Here is a 14,170-nt window from a genome sequence, read left to right as displayed (position 1 = left end):
TCTGAACTCTGGAATGCTCTGAGCTGCAATAGCGTTGCACTAATTGCTATGCTGCCTTGACCCCCCCCATTTATAAAAATATATACTGTATTACCATAAATTATTTATGAGAAGTACTGTATAAACAAAGACTGACAAATAACCAAAGTTCAAAGTAAATTTATTATCAAAGTACATATATGTCATATACAACCCTGAGGTTCATTTTCTTTTGGGCTTACTCAATAAATTTATAATAAAATAATGACCGTAATAGAATCAATGAAAGACTGTACGAACTTGGTTCAACCAGTGTGCAAAAGACCACATACTGTGCAAATACGAAAAAGAAAAATAATAATAAAAAATAAATTAGCAATAAATATCAAGAATATGAGATGAAGAGTCTCTGAAAATGAGTTCTTAAGTTATGGGAACATGTCAATGTTGGGGCAAATGAAGTTATCCCCTTTGGTTCAAACCAATGTGCAAAAGAAGACAAATCATGCAAATTATAAAGTAACTAAATAATACAGAGCACATGAGTTGTAGAGTCCTTGGAAGTGAGTCTATAGGTTGTTGGGTTAGTTCATTGTTGGGGTGAGTGAAGTTATCCACACTGGTTCAGGAGTCCGAAGGTTTAGGGTATTAACTATTTCTGAATCTGATGGTGTGGGACCCAATGTTCTTGGACCTGCTGCTCAATGGTAGTAGCAAGAGCATAGCCTGGATGATGGGATACTTTGATTATGAGTGCTGCTTTCTCATGGCAGTACTCCTTGTAAATGCCTTCACTGTTACCTCTAAACTTCAAAGCAATTTTAATGCAACTATTGACCTTAAAACACCCTTCCCTTCTCAGCTTGCTACAAACTCAATCTGTGTAATCTAAAGACTGTCTGAGGGGAAAATCAACCAATGATTCCAATGATGCAAGACTTCCAGTGATGTACTTCTCCTGCCTGTAGTTCTCGTGTCAATGGTATATCTGCTGGTGGATGACCAATTCACCCTCCTGACTGCAGAGCTCTCTTAAAGGTAGAACAACAGTGTTAAGTTAAAGTGTGTTTTCTAGGGTTCATATTTCCCCTCCCCTCTGGTCTGAACAAACAGTACCTTAATTCTTTTGTTTTTCTCTCAGTTGTTTGATACCAATCATATAATATTAAAGCCATAATTTTTCAATTACTTTCTAGATAGTTCCTTTACCTGGAATGGACATACTTGCCAATATTTCTAAAGGAATCTGGGGGTGAAATTCAGACACGGAAGGCTCCATTATATTACTGTACCATAGATCAGTGGACAATCAAAATCCACAAAAGCTCAGGCAGGGGTCTCTGCCTCAAAGTTCAAAGTAAATTTATTAGCAAAGTGCATATAATGTCACCTTGTACAACCCTTACATTCATCTTCTTGTGGGCACTCACAGTAAATATGAGAAACAAGATAGAATCAATGAAAGACTACACCCAGCGGGGCAGACGATCAATGTGCAAAAGACAACAAACCATACAAATACAAAAATAGAAGTAATTATTATAACAATAATTACTAATAAATATTGAGAACATGAGATGAAGCGATTTGAAAGTGATTCCATAGGTTTTGGGAACAGAGTGATGGGGCGAGGGAAACTGAGTGAAGTTATCCCCTCTGGTTCAAGTGTCTGATCAGTGAGGAATAATAACTGTACCTAAGCCTGGGAGTGTGGGTCCTGAGGCTCTTGTACCCCTTTCCTGACGGCAGCAGCGAAGAGTGTGTGGCCTGGATAGTGGGGGTCCTTTGTGATGGATTCTCCTTTCCTGTGACAGTGCTCCACGTAAATACGCACAATGGTGGGGACGGCTTTACCCCTGATGGACTGGGCTGTATCCACTACCTTTTGTAGGCTTTTCCTTTCTGTGTTGTAACTCCAATACACAAAAACTAATTGAAGGGAAAACAAGAGAGGCAGGAATGTAAGTCTGCAAGAAGTGGTTCTGACAGCTCTGGATGCCTTTCTTCTCCTTCCTTCCTTCTTGTTTGTGCATCTTGATATTGGGAAGGTCCATTCGGTTCACTGGAGTATTCTGTTATTAATTCTTCTATTGCTTCCTTTACGATCCGATCTCTCCTCTTGGTTTACTCATCCACAACATCATCTGACAAATCCTCTGTTTTCGTATCATTGACTCTTTTTGGCCTTCCATTCATCCAGCTGGGCTTTGGTCTTTGCATCTAGTTTTACAAGCAGCTTTTCGTCTTCCACTTGGAATTCATGCAATTACCTCAAGGCACGCAAAGTAGATTCTGGATCTTTATACTCAGAAAAACAGAATGTTTGCAATCTTCTTGAAGCTTCTTGAATTCTCTTCCAGCTTAAAACAAGCCACATTTCACAAGTAACCATCTGATTAGCATATTAGAGGCTTTCTCAGATATGTTGCCTACAAAAACTGTTGTAGTCGGAACACTGCTTTCATTGCTTTCAAGTTTCCTCTGAGCAGCACGGTCCTTCCTTGGTCCAATATGCTTTCCAACCCAAGGCACAGAAATTGACACCAATACCTATTTGCCCTCTGATATGCAAAGGTTCATCACGTATAGCAAGGATAGAGCTGTGGCATCATCCAGTACCTTCCTTAGTTTGCTTTCAGTTGGCCTTGTTGAAGGGGATGTGGCAAGCAGGTAGTGGATGGATCTCCAATCAAGTTGCAGTCAGCTAATCACACCCCCACAATGCTGGTCCTCCTGTTTTTACCACATACCACAGAAGTTACCTTTTCTCCAGTATAAGTTCTTAGTTGGATATCTGCAGGCTTCAGTTTAGTATCTTTGAAATGCTGTTCAAACTCATTTTGTGAATGATTAAAACAGCCGAGCCGATGTCCAATTCCATTTTCATTAATTTGCCATTTACTTCTGGTGTAAGCCATATTGCTTGTCTCTGGTTGGTTTTCACACTGTCAACTATAAGGCTACACAGTCCCGTGTCAGTCTAATCATTATCAGACTTTTTTTTTATCAACAGCATGCTGATTAGGGCTCTTTTTGAAATTGCAACTTGACTTTTTATCTTTATCTCTTCTCTGTGCAGTCCATTTATTTTTGTCTGCTCAGCATGCTTTTTGTATGTGTCCTATTGCATTCTCTGCAAGTTTTGCCTTTAAACCTGCATTAGTCTGGTCTACTTCAGTCTGCCACAACGGCAACGCAACTTGCTTGGCCAGGCCAGTTTCTGTTTAGACATTGCAGTTTTGTTCACATTCACTTTCATTACTGACTGCAACTCAATTCCATCTGTTGTTTCCGTTGATACAGCTATTTCAACTGCTCTTAAGTGTAAGTCGAGCTTCAGTTAGGAGCCATTTCTGAATGCTTTCTTATAAAATTCCACAAGCTAAATGATCTCTCAGTACATCATTAAGCCCATTACTGAACTGACAATGCTCAGGCAACCTCTTCAATTCAGCCATGTATGTTGAATGGACTCCTCTTCCTATCGATTCTACCTATGAAACCTAAAGCATTCTGTAATTAATAATGTTTTCAGTTCTAAATGTTCCTGCATTACTTTCAGAGTATCAGCAAAGTTTATTCTGGCTGGTTTGGTTGGAGCAGTTAAATTTCTAAGAAAACTGTTTCAGTCAGCAAATGGTACTTGCTTCTCACTGGCAATTTCATTTGCTTTAAAATACTGCTCAGTTAGCTCAGCATACTTGAGCCACTTATCCATTGAGCAATCAAGCATGTCAACCTTTTTTGATGTAGCCAGCCATTTCTGCTCTTTTTTAATGATTATTATCACCTGGTACACATTGTTTATGAATCTGTGAACTTTTCTGTTTTCTGCCTTTCTAAAAACTCAATCGTCTTTACTTTTGTGAAGAAAATGTGCTGCTTCGAAGAAAAAAAAAGGTGCTGTGCTTTTTTAAAAAACTTGACAATTTCACACTGCGCTTTAAAAAAACTCGAATGTCTTGCCATGCTTCAACAGGTAGGTGGTCGTCTTGGGTTCATTTAAACAATACCTCATTGTCACTGTTATGTTTTGTAACTCCAAAACATTAAAACTAATTGAAAGGAAAATAAGAGAGCTGAGAATGCGTGTCTGACTTCATTTTTTACTTTAAGCAAGGCATGCAATTATCATGTTGTAGCATCGAGATGTACAATTTGGAATTTATGTATTTTACATATAACCCATAATGAATTACTTAATGCTCACTCAAATAATATATTTACAATATTACTGAAATATTAAATACACAGCATTTCTGTTCAAGGGCATTGCTCTTTCCATACTAGGCTGTGATGTAACCAATGGTATTTTCCACTGCACATCCATAAATGTTTGCCAAAGTATTAGATGTCATGCTGAATCTTGGCAAATTTCTAAGAAAGTAGAGGTGCTGCCATGCTTTCTTTGTAATGGCACCTAGGTGCTGGACCCAGAACAGATCCTCCAAAATGATCACACTGAGGAATATAAAATTGCTGACCCTCTCCACCTCTGATCCCCTGATGAGGACAAGCTCATAGACCCCTAGTTTCCTCCTGCTGAAATCAACAATCAGCTCCTTGGTCTTGCTGATGTTGAGTGAGATGTTGTTGTTATGGTGCCTCTCAGCCAGATTTTCAATCTCCTTCCTATATGTTAATTCACCACTACGTTTGATTAGGATCACAACAATGGTGTCATCAGCAAACTTAAATATGGAGCTGTGCCTGATCGTACAATAAATATATATAAAGCAAGTAAAAAAGAGAACTTAGCACACAGCCTTGTGGTGCACCTGTGCTGATGGAGATTGTGGAGGAGATATTGTTGTCAATATGAACTGATTGGGGTCTGCAAGTGTGGAAATTCAGGATCCATTTTCACAAGGAGGTATTGAGGCCTGGGTCTTGAAACTTATTGTTTAGTTTTGAGGGAATGATAGTATTGAATGCTGAGCTGTAGTCAATGAATCTTCACTGCATCTTCACTGTTCAGGTGATCCAGTGGACAGTGGAGTGAAGAGCCAATGAAATGGTATCTGCTGTTGACCTGTTGTGATGGTAGGCAAATTGTAGTGGATGCAAGTCACTTCTCAGGCAGGAGGTGATATGTTTTGTCACCAGCCTCTCATAGTGCTTCATCATTGTGGATGTAAGTGCTACTGGATGATGGTCACCATCTGGGGTGGGGGTGGGGGTGGGGTCTACTGCACATACACAGCACTGCACCAAAAAACCTCAGTCCTCACCCCATAAGAAAGTCCAATACAGGGCCCCATATCCTTTCAAAGATGTCCCCTCTGTCTTCGTTACATAGTCTCAGTCTCTCCAAATGTGAAGTATTTGCTAGTTCTCTCAGCCATAGATCGTAGGTAGGCACAGAGTCCATTTTCCACATTTGCCGGATTAACTTCTTAGCAATCACCATTCCAAACAATAGTCATTTTTTCATACTTATTGGCTGAAGATAGGGAGCTTGTTGCTCCAAGGATGGCTATGAGCGGGTCTGGTTCCCACCGCTTCCCAAAAGCCTCAGAGAAACAGTGAAAAATACTTTTCCAGTATGCATAAAGCTTACAACATGACCAGAATGAATGTGACAAGTTACTGTTCACAGATTTACATCTATTACAAACTGGTGAAACATCAGGGTAGAAACTGTGCAACTTTTCTTTGGAATAATGGAGTCTATGTATTGTTTTAAACTGTATAAGTCTGTGTCTGACGTTGACCGAACAGTCATGTATGCTCTTTAAACACTCATCCCAGACAACCTCTGTCAATTCTATACCCAGTTCATCCACCCATGCCTATTTAAGACCTGCAGTATTCACCCGAGCTTCATTATGTAGGATCTGATAAAAATAGGATACAGCACTATGAGGAACAGGATCAAATTTATTTATTGCCTCCAGGGACTCATGTTTGTCTAAAAGTTTGAAGTTAGGTATATATTTCCTAACATAATCTCAAATTTGTAAATATCTAAAAAAAACTAGATGCAGGGACTGCTTGTAACTGCGCAAATGAGGCAAAGTTTCCAGTAATATATAGGTCACCTACACTACAGATGCCTCAATCATTCAGGCCAGGAAAAAAGGAATGATTGTCACAAATCAGAGTGTCAATATAAGTTTTCGGAGCCTTAATGTGTAGTTGAACCTGCTTCCAAATTCTTTTAGTGCTGCCAACCATGAAGCTGTTACTAAAATGTAACTTATTAACTGCAGTGGGGCTATTAAGGAGACTGGTAAGGAAGTCTTACAAAGCACTCGCTCTATGAGTAACCATGCTGGGCACGAGTCTGAAGTTAGAGGGTGGGCCTTTTTTCCATCATACAAGAATGGATAGGTGGGCAGCCCAGTAATACATTTTAACGTCCGGTAGGGAAAAACCACCTGCTTCCTAGGGCTTTGACAAGTGTTTTTTAGTAATTCTAATGGCTTTATAATTCCAAATGAAGGGTATAATAATTGAATCCAATTGCTTAAAATATGACAGAGGAATAAAACATGGAATTGACTGGAAAAGATGAAGAAATCATGGCAGTACAATCATCTTGATTGCGTTAACCCTCCCCACCAAAGAAATTGGAAGGGTTTTCCAAAAGTCAATACAGTATTGTGTTTAACCTGCTCAACTTTGTTTTGCCAAATCACTTGCAAAAGGTCATCTGGGTTTTTTGTAATAGTCACACCAAGATAGGAAAAATTATCATAAGTTATTTTAAAGGGAGTGGACTGTAAATATGCTGTATTAACCACTGCAGTGACTGGCATTAGTTCACCCTTATCCCATTTAATAGAGAAACCAGAGAAACTACCAAAATTATTAATTAGAGTCAGAAGGGCGGGTATTGATGTTTATGGGCTGGAGATATATAAAAGGACATCATCAGCATATAATGAAAGGTGATGTTTATGTCCATGCGTATCAATGGGCGATATCAAAGGGTCCTGTCAGATGCTAACAGCCAGCGGCTCAATGATAACTGCAGACAAAAACGGAGAAGGGGGCAGCCTTGACGAGTCCCACGATGAATTGCAAAAGGGGAGGAAATATTCTGATTAGTGATAATAGAAGCAGAGAGGTGTGAATAAATTACCTCAATCCATTTAATGAAAGATAGTCCAAATCCAAGTTTCTTAAGTGCAAACATCATATATGGCCATTCCACTTGGTCAAACGCACGTTGAGCATCTAATGAAATGACTACAGCCTCTTCTGCATGTTTTGTAAATAAAATATTGAAAAGATGATGCAAATTAAAATACATATGTCTACCTGGCATAAAGCCAGTTTGATCTGGATGAATAATAGAACAAATGCATTCTTTTAACCTATTGGCCTGGACTTTCCCAAGAATTTTGGTTTCAATGGGCAGCAGCGAAATGGGGTGATATGATGAAACCACCTCGGCATCATGGCCTGATTTTGGAATCAGAGAAACATTGGCTTTACATAAAGTGGGTGGTAATCTGGGAGCTGTCCTAGAGTGATTCAATATTCGTAAGAGCAGAGGTGACAATCTTGGACCAAACACTTTGAAGAATTCCATGCTAAAACCATCCGGATGTGCTGGTGATTTTAAACCTGATTCTGATTTTCAGGCAGGCTACCACGTTCTTCTAAGGCACCGGTATAATTGAAACCTACCTGAAGCAAGTGGCTACCTCAGACTGCCAAAGTGAGAGGATAAAGATATCAGTGAACACTCCAGCCAGCTGATCAGAACAGTACCCTGGCTTTACTGAGTTCACCCTCTTGAAGGATGCTCTCACATTGGCCTCCGCGACCGAAACTACGGGAATCATCAGGGGCTGCGGGAGTTCTTGAAGGTGCTTCCATGCTTTGATGGTCAAAGAAAGTATAAAATGCTTTGAGCTCAGCTGGGAATGAAACCCTGTTGTCACCATGTCGCTTTGTTTCTCTTTGAAGGAGGTGATAGTATTCGAGCCTTGCCCAGCTCTCAAGCGACCTTTAATGATTCAAGTTTGGTTGGTAATCACCACTTCCTATGTGAGATTGTATTTTACTTGGTTGTCAGAGCCGGGTGCTGCTGACCTGGCCCTCAGCAGGTTGCGTATCTCATGGTCCATCCAGGGCTTCTGCTTGGAGACGACTCTGAATGATTTTGTGGGGACATACTCGTCTACAACTGTTTTTATTAAGTCCATTACAACTGTGGTGTATTTTACTTGGTTGAGTCTGATGAGTCCCTGAACACGGCCCAGTCTACTGACTCGATGCAATCCCGTCACTGATCTTTTGCCTCCCACGACCACCCCCTTGCTGTCCTTACTTCTGGAGCCTTGCTCTTTAGCCTCTGCCTGTACGCAGGTAGGTGGAGGACAGCCAGATGGTCAGATTTCCATCACAATCATTACTCTTTCATAAGACATAGGAGCAGAAATAGGCCATTTAACCCGTCAAATCTGTCCACTCTTTGATTCTGGCTGACTTTGTTTTTCCGCTGCCTTTATTCTGTAATCTTTGATATCCTTACTAGTCAAGAACCTATCTACCTTTATTTTAAATATACTCAATGACTTGGCCTCCAATGCAGTCTGTGCAATGAATTCCACAGATTCATCACCCTCTGTCTAAAGACATTCCTTCTCATCTCTGTTCTAGAGGAAAGCCCTTCTATACTAAAGCTGTTCCCTCTGACCCTAGACTGTCTCACCAATGGAAACACCATCTCCGTGTCCATGAGATTCCTGCACCCCCCACCTTTCATTCTGCTAAACTCCAGTGAGTACAGGCCCAGAGCCATCAATTGCTTCTCATAAGTTAACACATATTCCTAGGATAATTCTCATAATCTCCTCTGGACTCTCACCAAATGCCAGCACATCTTACATATAGGGACCTTAAACTGCTCACAATACTCCAAAGATGGTCTGATCGGTACCTCAGCATTATATCCTTGATTTTATATTTTAGTCTTCTCGAAATGAATGCTAACATTGCATTTGCTTTCCTTACTACTGACTCAGCCTGCATATTTGATCACAGCATGTGATATCAAGAAATGGCTAAGAGCACTGGACAGAGCAAAGGCCATGGAACAAGATAACATCCAACCACTGTATTGAAGGATTACACTCCAGAGCTTGTTATGTTACCAGCCAAGCCATTTTAGTTCAGTAACAGCACTCAGTAATGTTGAACATTTCCCCAGCATGCTCCATTAAATGTAGGACAAATGCAGACTAGCTAATTAGGAGCTGAATCTCCTTATGCTCACTTAGTCCTTTCATGCTCAATATCATTAGCTAAGTGATGGAGAGCACAGTTAATAATGGCTTCGAGAGGCACCTACTTACCTTCTTACTGGTGCTCATTTTAGGTTTCATAATGACCAGTGAGCATGATCATATTCTCGGTTCAAACTTGGACCAAAAAGTCTAATTCTAGAGGGGAAGTGAAAATGATTGTCCTTTGCATCTGGCTGGGAATGGTAGAAAAACTGATCGATGGGCATCAAAAAGGAGAGGACTCCAATGAGTTTGGAAATTACACCCTGCATATAGACGATGGTTGTGGTTATCCCAGTCCTCAGATGACACTGCAGGAGTTCAGCCTGAGACTCAAACATATTTAGCTACCTCATTAATGTTTTTCCTTCCATCATAAGATGAGTAGTGGGAACGCGCTGCTGATTGTAAGATATTCATTTCCTCATCAAATGAAGCAGCTCATTCCTGCATACAGCAAGACCTACACGAAACTAAAGAACAAGGATCAGAAATGAAGTGGAGAAGAGGCACATGCCAGAAATGATAAATAAAGAAGAAAAATATCTAAAAATGAAAGTTACTTATTCTGCTGTTAATCTTCCCCCAACTTTAACAATCAGCGCACTCTCCTGCTCGAGCAATCGTGGGTGGGGAAAGAAACTAAACTACTGGAGGAACTCCGACAGGAGGGTCTCAAGCTGAAATGTCAGCTGTACATTTTCCTGCACAGATGCAGCCTGACCCATTGTATTCCTAGAGCATTTTTTTTTGCTCCAGATTCTAGTATGTAGAGAATGCTGGTATTAGACAACAGAGTAACAAAATTTCACAGAACTTGGAGCTTTTTAATCTTTGGAAGGAGATGTCCATAGATGTTATACTAAAGTAAATCCAGGAAATAACTTAGTATGAAGAACCACAGCCAGGAACAGCTAACAACACATTTAGGACTAAATTCAGAAAATTTTTGGTTCAAGAAATGATCAAAGTAGGGAATGGACACCTGGTCAACCACTGACAGAAAAAAAAATTGGTAACATTAAATAACTAACATTGGATGCAAGACTATAAGGACGATAGATCCATTGGGAAGAATATTTGGTTCGATTCACCTTGGTTTCCAAACAGTGACAGTTTCAGTTGGTACTTCAGTCACTTGGCTACAATATGAAATCTAGAAACACAGACCCTTCCCTCTACAGCCTGTACCAACTCTTTCATAAAATCACACATAAAAATAAAAGTACGGATAAAATCGAAAGCAACAGAAGAGGAGGTAATTATTTCAGAACGTGGATATGACCACTTCAGTAGCACAGATTTTTCTGTAAAAGTATTAAAAGCCAGAGGGGATTATGCAGTAGATAACAACCAGGCCTTCAACTTAGTCCACACTACGCCGGATAATTTTGAAAACGAAGCTTTTTCTCTTCGTTTTGACCCTCTGCCCACACTAAAGCGGCGTTTTCATCCCCCGAAAACGGAGGTTTTCAGAAGCAGTCTCCAGAGTGAATAAATCTGAAAATGCCTAATATCCGTTGTAGTGTGTATGGGGTAAACGGAGAGATTTAAAAACGCTGCCATGACAACACTACAACATGTTTCAACCACAACAACAATGCTTTTTCTGCTTCTGCTTGGTACTGCGCAAGCACTGCCGTACGGCTGTTATAACGCGCAGTTGGTGTGAACGGCGTGAGAGTTAAATTGTAAAGTGAGCTTTTTTGACTATTTGAAAACACTGTCATGACGTGCTGGAACAGGCGGCATTTCGTTGTTTTCTTGAACGTAACACCCCCACATAACCTAACAATTTCGGAACAGACGGCAACGAGACTGAAGCCAGAAGAGTTAGAAATGTACTCACCAAATACTTTGACCCATAGCTTACTGAATAAATGAGTATACTCACTTTGCCCTGTTTTCTGTCCTTGCTTGTATGAAGATGGTTTACCTATTTATGCAAGTACTCCTCTGACACTAGATGTGTAACAGCCTAATGTAACATTGTATGGAAATACAAGATAATACTGATGCAGACATGTTTTATACATTTAACAAGGTGTTTTATTAATGCAACAGAGTTATTCAGTTTTTCAATGTTCTTCGCCAGCCGGGTCATACTGTCCGTGAACTCCCTGTCGGTTGCCTTCATATGCTCCAGTATTTGTTTTTTTTAGTTTTAAGTCCTCCTGCGCAAGAGCCAAGAGCAATTCCTGTGAAGATTTTCTACTCTGTAACTGGACAAGCGTGCATGAAGTATACCATTCCCTCTTCGCTTGTTTTCTGTGTGTCCTGCGCGTGCCCAGTAGAGAAGATTCGCACAAATATCCGTGTTAGTGTGGACGGAGATATTTTGAAAAAAGCTTAGTGTGTACGCCTGTCACTTTTACTCGAAACCCATGTTTTCAAAATTATCTGGCTTAGTGTGGACATAGCCTTAGGGCTTGAGGTGTTGCAGTATTTTGCTAACAAGTACCCAACCTTGCTATTGATTGAATCTCATCTACCAGATCTCCAGGTAAACACAAAATCTCATCTATTTATTGGATCAGTTGCCATGTTGACTCCCTGAACAACAGTGACTTTGCTGAACATTCCATCTAACTCCATAGGATTCGCATCTGGTGAGTGAGGTTAAATTTAGTTCTTCACCTCTATCTGAGGACTTCTCTTTCTCCAGAGAAATCTTTAAGCTACGTCTACACTACACCGGATAATTGTGAAAACGCCGGTTTTGAGTGAGAACAATAGACGTTTTTCAAAATATCTCTGTCTACATTAGAGGGATATTTGGGCGAATCTCCTCCTACTCGGCATATGCAGGACACACAGAAAGCAAGCGAAGAGGAAACAATATACTTGGTGCGCGTTTGTCCAGTTACAGACCAGAAAAACTAAATGAATTCAAAAGGAATTGCTCTTGGCTCTCGCTTTAGACTCCTCTGGTGTAAAACTGAGCGTCAAGTCACAGAATGCGGCCATGTAGAATCAGACCAGCTAAAAACATTCATTGTCAGATCACCTAATTGGAAATGCGCATTAAATAAACAAAGGTACAGCCAAAATGCGATAAAGTTTAAATGAACAAGGCTGCACACCCTGGATAAGTACTCAGGTACAAAACAGATAGCAAAGCCCAGACCCAAATCAGTAACCGCCTTTACTGGGAAGGAAGATGAATATGTCTGTTTTTTAGTTCTTGATGGAGTTCATGGATCTTAAACGTTAATTTTTTTCTGTCTCCTCAGATGCTGCCTGACCACCTGAGTGATTCCAGAACTTTGTTTCATTGCAGACTACCAGCAACTGATATTTAAAATTATTTTTTCAATGAACACAACCTCACTGCCTCCCCAAGATCCACAAGCCTGACTGTCCCGGTAGACCCATAGTTTCTGCCTGCTCCTGTCCCACCGAACTTGTATCTGCCTACCTGGACTCCATTTTGTCACCCATAGTTCAGTCCCTCCCCACCTACATCTGGGATACATCCCATGCCCTCCACTTCTTCAATAACTTCCATTTCCCTGGTCCCAACCACTACATTTTCACTATGGATGTCCAATCCCTATACAGCTCCATTCCCCATCAAGAAGGCCTCAAAGCCCTCCGCTACTTTCTGGATAATAGACCTCACCATTTCCCCACCACCACTACCCTCCTCCAGTTGCACTGGTTCTCACACTCAATAACTTCTCTTCTGGCTCTTCCCACTTTCTTTAGACTAAGGGTGTAGCTGTGGGAACTTGCATGGGCCCTAGATATGCCTGCCTCTTTGTTGGTTATGTGAAACAGTCTGTGCTCCAAATCTATTCTGGTACTGCTCCCCAACTTTTCCTTCGGTACATTGACGACTACATTGGTGCTGTTTCCTGCACCCATGCTGAACTCGTCAATTTCATCGACTTTACTTCTAACTTTCACCCAGCCCTCAAATTCACTTGGTCTATCTCGGACACCTCTCTCCCCTTTCTCCATTTCTTGGTCTCCATCTCTGGAGACAGACTGTCCACTGACATCTTCTACAAGCCCGCTGACTCTCATAACTACCTCAACTATACCTCTTCCCACCCCGCCACATGCAAAAATGCCATTCCCTATTCCCAGTTCCTCCATCTCCACAGCATCTGCTCTGAGGATGAGGTTTTCCGTTCCAGGACATTTCAAATGTCCTCTTTCTTTAAGGATCGTGGTTTCCCTTCTGCTGTCATCAATGATGCCCTCACCCGCATCTCCTCCATTACCCGCACTTCGGCTCTCACCCCATCCTCCCGCAACCACAACAGGGACAGAGTTCCCCCTTGTCCTCACTTACCACCCCACCAGCCTCCAGATCCAGCACGTTATCCTCCGCAACTTCTGCCACCTTCAACAGGACCCCACCACTATGCACATCTTTCCCTCTCCACCCCTCTCTGCTTTCCGCAGGGATCGGTCCCTCCGCGAATCCCTGGTCCACGCGTCCCTCCCCATGGATCTCCCAGCTGGCACTTATCCCTGTAAGCGCAAGTGCTACACCTGTCCCTACACCTCCTCTCTTGCCACCATTTAGGGCCCCAAACAGTTCTTCCAAGTGAGGCAACACTTCACTTGTGAGTCTGTTGGGGTCATCTATTGTATCCAGTGCTCACGGTGCGGCCTCCTCTACATCAGTGAAACCCAACGCAGATTGGGGGACCGCTTCGTCAAGCACCTCCGCTCTGTCCACCAAAACAGACAGGATCTCCCAGTAGCCACCCACTTCAACTCTGCTTCCCATTCCCATTCAGATATGTCCATACATGGCCTCCTCTACTGCCATGATGAGGCTAAACTCAGGTTGGAGGAGCAACACCTCATATACCGTCTTGGTAGTCTCCAGCCCCTTGGTATGAACATAGAATTCTCCAACTTCCGGTAATTCCCTTCCCCTCCCTTCCCCTATCCCTACTTCACTCTGCCCCCTCCCCCAACTGCCTATCACC

Source organism: Mobula hypostoma, chromosome 7, assembly GCF_963921235.1.
Source record: "Mobula hypostoma chromosome 7, sMobHyp1.1, whole genome shotgun sequence".
Taxonomy (NCBI): Eukaryota; Metazoa; Chordata; class Chondrichthyes; order Myliobatiformes; family Myliobatidae; genus Mobula; species Mobula hypostoma.
Note: the sequence above shows the minus strand (reverse complement) of the source record.